Below are 7004 nucleotides of genomic sequence, written 5' to 3'. Positions count from 1 at the left end.
CGGCGAGTCGGCGGCGGCGGGCGGCAGCGGCGTCTAGAGGCGGCGGCGGCTAGGGTTAAGTCGGGCGCTGGCGGCTGGGCTCTCCTCGGGCCGGGGCGGCGGCTTATATAGCCTAGGCCGGCGGAGTCCAGGCCGAATACGGCCCGAAGTCGGTTCCGGGTTTTTTTTTAAATAATTCCGCTCGGAAGAAAAATAAAAGGAAATATTAAACTGACTCCAAAAATAACGAAATAAATTTTGCCGGGTTTCTAAAATCAAGCCCAATAAAGTGAACATTTATCTGGGCCCAAACTACAAATTTGAAAAACGCGCATTTTTCCTAAATTCAAATAAAATACCGAAAAACTTCGAAATAAATCTTATTTGATTTTTTAATTAAATCCTCAATATTTCTATATTTTGGGAAAGTCATTTTATTCCTGCTCTCATATTTTTGTAATAGAAATAATTGATGATAAAATAAATAAAATCAAATGATCCTATTTACATAATTTGAGAAAACTCAAATATGTAAATAACGAAATCCCCAACTCTCTCCGTGGGTCCTTGAGTTGCTTAGGATTTTCTAGGATCAAAACCAAAAGCAAAAATAAAATATGATATGCATGATGACCTAATGTATAACATTCCAAATTGAAAATTTGGGATGTTACAAACCTACCCCCCTTAAGATGAATCTCGCCCTCGAGATTCGGGTTGGCTAGAAAATAGGTGAGGGTGGTCTTTGAGCAAGTCTTCCTCTCACTCCCAGGTGGCTTCATCCTCCGTGTGGTGGCTCCACTGAACTTTGCAAAACTTGATAACTTTGCTCCGAGTGACTCGGCTGGCAAACTCGAGAATCTTAACTGGTTTTTCCTCGTAGGTCAAATTTTTATCCAACTGAATTGCTTCTAATGGTACTGTGTCTCTCAAAGGTATGTCAGCCATCTCCGCGTCCTGGAAACCCCAGGTGCCTCAATCCACCCAGATGTGTGTTTAAGTTGCCACCTTAGATATACCATTAATTATCAATCTCACATCTGTCATGGATATCACTCACCCAATCCACGTCTACTAGCATAGCATGGCATAGTGAGCAAACATGGAAGTAACTCCCAAAGGTTTGATAATAAACAGGTAATAGGTACTACCTCATCTACTTCCCATCCCACAATTTAATTAGATCCTAATCATGCAATGTGTGAGGATTGATCTAATGCAATAAAACTGGGTTGTAGAAAAGGTATGATCAAAGTGTTACTTGCCTTGCTGATGATCCGCGAAACCTAGAGATTCAACGTAACAGACGGCGCACTCTGGGTATTCTATCACAGACAACAAACAAGCATACAATAAGTACTCATCTAATGCACAGGTAAAACTCAAATAGAAGATCTAACCAGAAAGTTCAACTTAAGAACCCTGGTTGGCAAAAAGAATCAAACCGAACGAAGCAAAAGAAATCAAACGGCGAAAGAAAACAACTTCGTTCTAGTAATCTGGATCTAGGGCAAATTTTACAGTAGCAAAAACATGTTTAAGTTGATTATTCGGAAAGAGGGTTTCGAGACTAAACTCTAGGCGCTTGAATCGCCTGATTCCGATAAACGAGCGAAAAGTTATACTAAAACGAAAATCGGATCAGAAATCGCGATCAGAAAATAACCGTGAAAAATCTGACGAAAAAGAAAAACGACGAACAGATTTTTTTTTAAAAAAACAACACGGAAAACGGGGCGGCGGCGAACCTCGGGCGGCGCGCACTCCAGCGAGTCGGCGGCGGCGGGCGGCGGCGGCGACGGCTAGAGGCGGCGGCGGCTAGGGTTAGGTCGGGCGCTGGTGGCTGGGCTCTCCTCGGGCCGGGGCGGCGGCTTATATAGCCTAGGCCGGCGGAGTCCAGGCCGAATACAGCACGAAGTCGGTTCCGGTTTTTTTTTAAATAATTCCGCTCGGAAGAAAAATAAAAAGAAATACTAAACGGACTCCAAAAATCACAAAATAAATTTTGCCGGGTTTCTAAAATCAAGCCCGATAAATTGAACATTTATTTGGGCCCAAACTACAACTTTGAAAAACGCGCATTTTTCCTAAATTCAAATAAAATACCGAAAAACTTCGAAATAAATCTTATTTGATTTTTTTATTAAATCATCAATATTTCTATATTTTGGGAAAGTCATTTTATTCCCGCTCTCATATTTTTGTAAGAGAAATAATTGATGATAAAATAAATAAAATTAAATGATCCTGTTTACATAATTTGAGAAAACTCAAATATGTAAATAACGAAATCCCCAACTCTCTTCGTGGGTCCTTGAGTTGCTTAGGATTTTCTAGGATCAAAACCAAAAGCAAAAATAAAATATGATATGCATGATGACCTAATGTATAACATTCCAAATTGAAAATTTGGGATGTTACAAACCTACCCCCCTTAAGATGAATCTCGCCCTTGAGATTCGGGTTGGCTAGAAAATAGGTGAGGGTGGTCTTTGAGCAAATCTTCCTCTCGCTCCCAGGTGGCTTCATCCTCTGTGTGGTGGCTCCACTGAACTTTGCAAAACTTGATAACTTTGCTGCGAGTGACTCGGCTGGCAAACTCGAGAATCTTAACTGGTTTTTCCTCATAGGTCAAATTTTTATCCAACTGAATTGCTTCTAATGGTACTGTGTCTCTCAAAGGTATGTCAGCCATCTCCGCGTCCTGGAAACCCCAGGTGCCTCAATCCACCCAGATGTGTGTTTAAGTTGCCACCTTAGATATACCATTAATTATCAATCTCACATCTGTCATGGATATCACTCACCCAATCCACGTCTACTAGCATAGCATGGCATAGTAAGCAAACGTAGAAGTAACTCCCAAAGGTTTGATAATAAACAGGTAATAGGTACTACCTCATCTACTTCCCATCCCACAATTTAATTAGATCCTAATCATGCAATGTGTGAGGATTGATCTAATGCAATAAAACTGGCTTGTACAAAAGGTATGATCAAAGTGTTACTTGCCTTGCTGATGATCCGCAAAACCTAGAGATTCAACGTAACAGGCGGCGCACTCCGGATATTCTATCACAGACAACAAACAAGCATACAATAAGTACTCATCTAATGCATAGGTAAAACTCAAATAGAAGATCTAACCAGAAAGTTCAACTTAAGAACCCTGGTTGGCAAAAAGAATCAAATCGAACGAAGCAAAAGAAATCAAACGGCGAAAGAAAACAACTTCGTTCTAGTAATCTGGATCTAGGGCAAATTTTACAGTAGCAAAAACATGTTTAAGTTGATTATTCAGAAAGAGGGTTTCGAGACGAAACTCTAGGCGCTTGAATCGCCTGATTTCGATAAACGAGCGAAAAGTTATACTAAAACGAAAATCGGATCAGAAATCGCGATCAGAAAATAACCGCGAAAAATCTGACGAAAAAGAAAAACGACGAACAGAATTTTAAAAAAAAAAACAACACGGAAAACGGGGCGGCGGCGAACCTCGGGCGGCGCGCACTCCGGCGAGTCGGCGGCGGCGGGCGGCGGCGGCGGCTAGAGGCGGCGGCGGCTTATATAGCCTAGGCCGGCGGAGTCCAGGCCAAATACGGCCCGAAGTCGATTCTGGGTTTTTTTTTAAATAATTCCGCTCGGAAGAAAAATAAAAAGAAATACTAAACGGACTCCGAAAATCACGAAATAAATTTTGCCGGGTTTCTAAAATCAGGCCTGATAACGTGAACATTTATTTGGGCCCAAACTACAACTTTGAAAAACACGCATTTTTCCTAAATTCAAATAAAATACCGAAAAACTTCGAAATAAATCTTATTTGATTTTTTTATTAAATCCTCAATATTTCTATATTTTGGGAAAGTCATTTTATCCCCGCTCTCATATTTTTGTAATAGAAATAATTAATGATAAAATAAATAAAATCAAATGATCCTATTTACATAATTTGAGAAAACTCAAATATGTAAATAACGAAATCCCCAACTCTCTCCGTGGGTCCTTGAGTTGCTTAGGATTTTCTAGGATCAAAACCAAAAGCAAAAATAAAATATGATATGCATGATGACCTAATGTATAACATTTCAAATTGAAAATTTGGGATGTTACAAACCTACCCCCCTTAAGATGAATCTCGCCCTCGAGATTCGGGTTGGCTAGAAAATAGGTGAGGGTGGTCTTTGAGCAAATCTTCCTCTCGCTCCCAGGTGGCTTCATCCTCCGTGTGGTGGCTCCACTGAACTTTGCAAAACTTGATAACTTTGCTGCGAGTGACTCGGCTGGCAAACTCGAGAATCTTAACTGGTTTTTCCTCATAGGTCAAATTTTTATCCAACTGAATTGCTTCTAATGGTACTGTGTCTCTCAAAGGTATGTCAGCCATCTCCGCGTCCTGGAAACCCCAGGTGCCTCAATCCACCCAGATGTGTATTTAAGTTGCCACCTTAGATATACCATTAATTATCAATCTCACATCTGTCATGGATATCACTCACCCAATCCACGTCTACTAGCATAGCATGGCATAGTAAGCAAACGTAGAAGTAACTCCCAAAGGTTTGATAATAAACAGGTAATAGGTACTACCTCATCTACTTCCCATCCCACAATTTAATTAGATCCTAATCATGCAATGTGTGAGGATTGATCTAATGCAATAAAACTGGGTTGTAGAAAAGGTATGATCAAAGTGTTACTTGCCTTGCTGATGATCCTCGAAACCTAGAGATTCAACGTAACAGGCGGTGCACTCCGGGTATTCTATCGCAGACCACAAACAAGCATACAATAAGTACTCATCTAATGCACAGGTAAAACTCAAATAGAAGATCTAACCAGAAAGTTCAACTTAAGAACCCTGGTTGGCAAAAAGAATCAAATCGAACGAAGCAAAAGAAATCAAACGGTGAAAGAAAACAACTTTGTTCTAGTAATCTGGATCTAGGGCAAATTTTACAGTATCAAAAACATGTTTAAGATGATTATTCGGAAAGAGGGTTTCGAGACGAAACTCTAGGCGCTTGAATCGCCTGATTCCGATAAACGAGCGAAAAGTTATACTAAAATGAAAATCGGATCAGAAATCGCGATCAGAAAATAACCGCGAAAAATCCGACGAAAAAGAAAAACGATGAACAGAATTTTTTTTAAAAAAATTAAACAGCACGGAAAACGGGGCGGCGGCGAACCTCGGGCGGCGCGCACTCCGGCAAGTCGGCAGCGGCGGGCGGCGGCGGCGGCTAGAGGCGGCGGCGGCTAGGGCTCTCCTCAAGCCGGGGCGGCGGCTTATATAGCTTAGGCCGGCGGAGTCCAGGCCGAATACGGCCCAAAGTCGGTTCCGGTTTTTTTTAAATAATTCCGCTCGGAAGAAAAATAAAAAGAAATGCTAAACGGACTCCAAAAATCACGAAATAAATTTTGCCGGGTTTCTAAAATCAAGCCCGATAAAGTGAACATTTATCTGGGCCCAAACTACAACTTTGAAAAACACGCATTTTTCCTAAATTCAAATAAAATACCAAAAAACTTCGAAATAAATCTTATTTGATTTTTTTATTAAATCCTCAATATTTCTATATTTTGGGAAAGTCATTTTATTCCCGCTCTCATACTTTTGTAATAGAAATAGTTGATGATAAAATAAATAAAATCAAATGATCCTGTTTACATAATTTGAGAAAACTCAAATATGTAAATAATGAAATCCCCAACTCTCTCCGTGGGTCCTTGAGTTGCTTAGGATTTTCTAGGATCAAAACCAAAAGTAAAAATAAAATATGATATGCATGATGACCTAATGTATAACATTCCAAATTGAAAATTTAGGATGTTACATGAACAGGGTAGCTATATCATTTAATTTAGTAAGATGTGCCACAACAGTTTCAGATTCATAGCCATGAAAAGGATCATATTCAACCAAAGTAATTATATCATGATCAACAGAGAATTCATAATCCTTATCAGTAACACAGATAGGTGAAGTAGCAAAAGCAGGGTCAGGTTTCATCCTAGCATTTAGAGATTGCTTATTTCCATTTAGCTAATAACCTCTTAAGTTCATATCTATCTTTGCAGGCTAAAATAGCTAGAGCAGCTTCTTTTTCAAAAACATAACCCTCAGGAATAACAGGTGAGTCTTCATCATCACTTTCATCAGTATTATCAGATTCAATATTTTCACTCTCTCTAACCCTAGCAAGTTGTTCATCAACAAATTCACCAAGTGGCACAGTAGTATCAAGCATAGAAGTAGTTTCATCATAAGTATCATGCATAGCAGAAGTGGCATCATCAATAATGTGACGCCCGGATAATCAAGCTACAGTAATCCCCTCTTAATGATGCCATGTCATTGCTGTAATTTGCTAAACCTCACTTTGATCCAAACCTGATTCAAATTAAATTTAAAATAAAGTCAAACTATTATTTCTTCAAACGGTAAAACAAAAATGTTTGGTGGGTTGCAAATATTCACTAACAATTTGTCATGAAATAATTAACATTTTTCAAAATCTAAAATTGCCCCTCGATATTAAAACAGTGGACCAACAACACCTTTTTATCCCATTTAAAAATAAACTCAACCTTAATAAATTATTTTGAACCCCAAACTTGTTGTGACAGTGCACAATAATGCATAGTAATTATATGGCAAGGTTTAATATTTTGCAAAAATATTTTGATGCTAAAAGAAAATACAAAACAATAGCTAAATAAATAAACAAAAAGTAAATGGGAAAATACTATTAAACAGAAAAGAAACCTAATCTACTGGGCCCCTTGGCCCATTTAGCAAAAAGGCCCAAACGGCACCCCCACTTCCCTTATCTCCCCATCTCCGAAACCCTACCCCCACTCGCCCATCCCACTCCCCACACACTCCCCCCCCCACTCCCCGATCCCCTTCTGGATCGGGGCACAACCGCGTCGACCACGCCCCACGGTGCCCCAACGCCGGCGCCACCGCAACGGCGCCGCCCGGTCACCACTGCCTACCGCCATCACCCCCCGGATCTGGA

Source organism: Triticum aestivum, chromosome 1A (genome assembly GCF_018294505.1).
Source record: "Triticum aestivum cultivar Chinese Spring chromosome 1A, IWGSC CS RefSeq v2.1, whole genome shotgun sequence".
NCBI lineage: Eukaryota > Viridiplantae > Streptophyta > Magnoliopsida > Poales > Poaceae > Triticum > Triticum aestivum.
Note: the sequence above shows the minus strand (reverse complement) of the source record.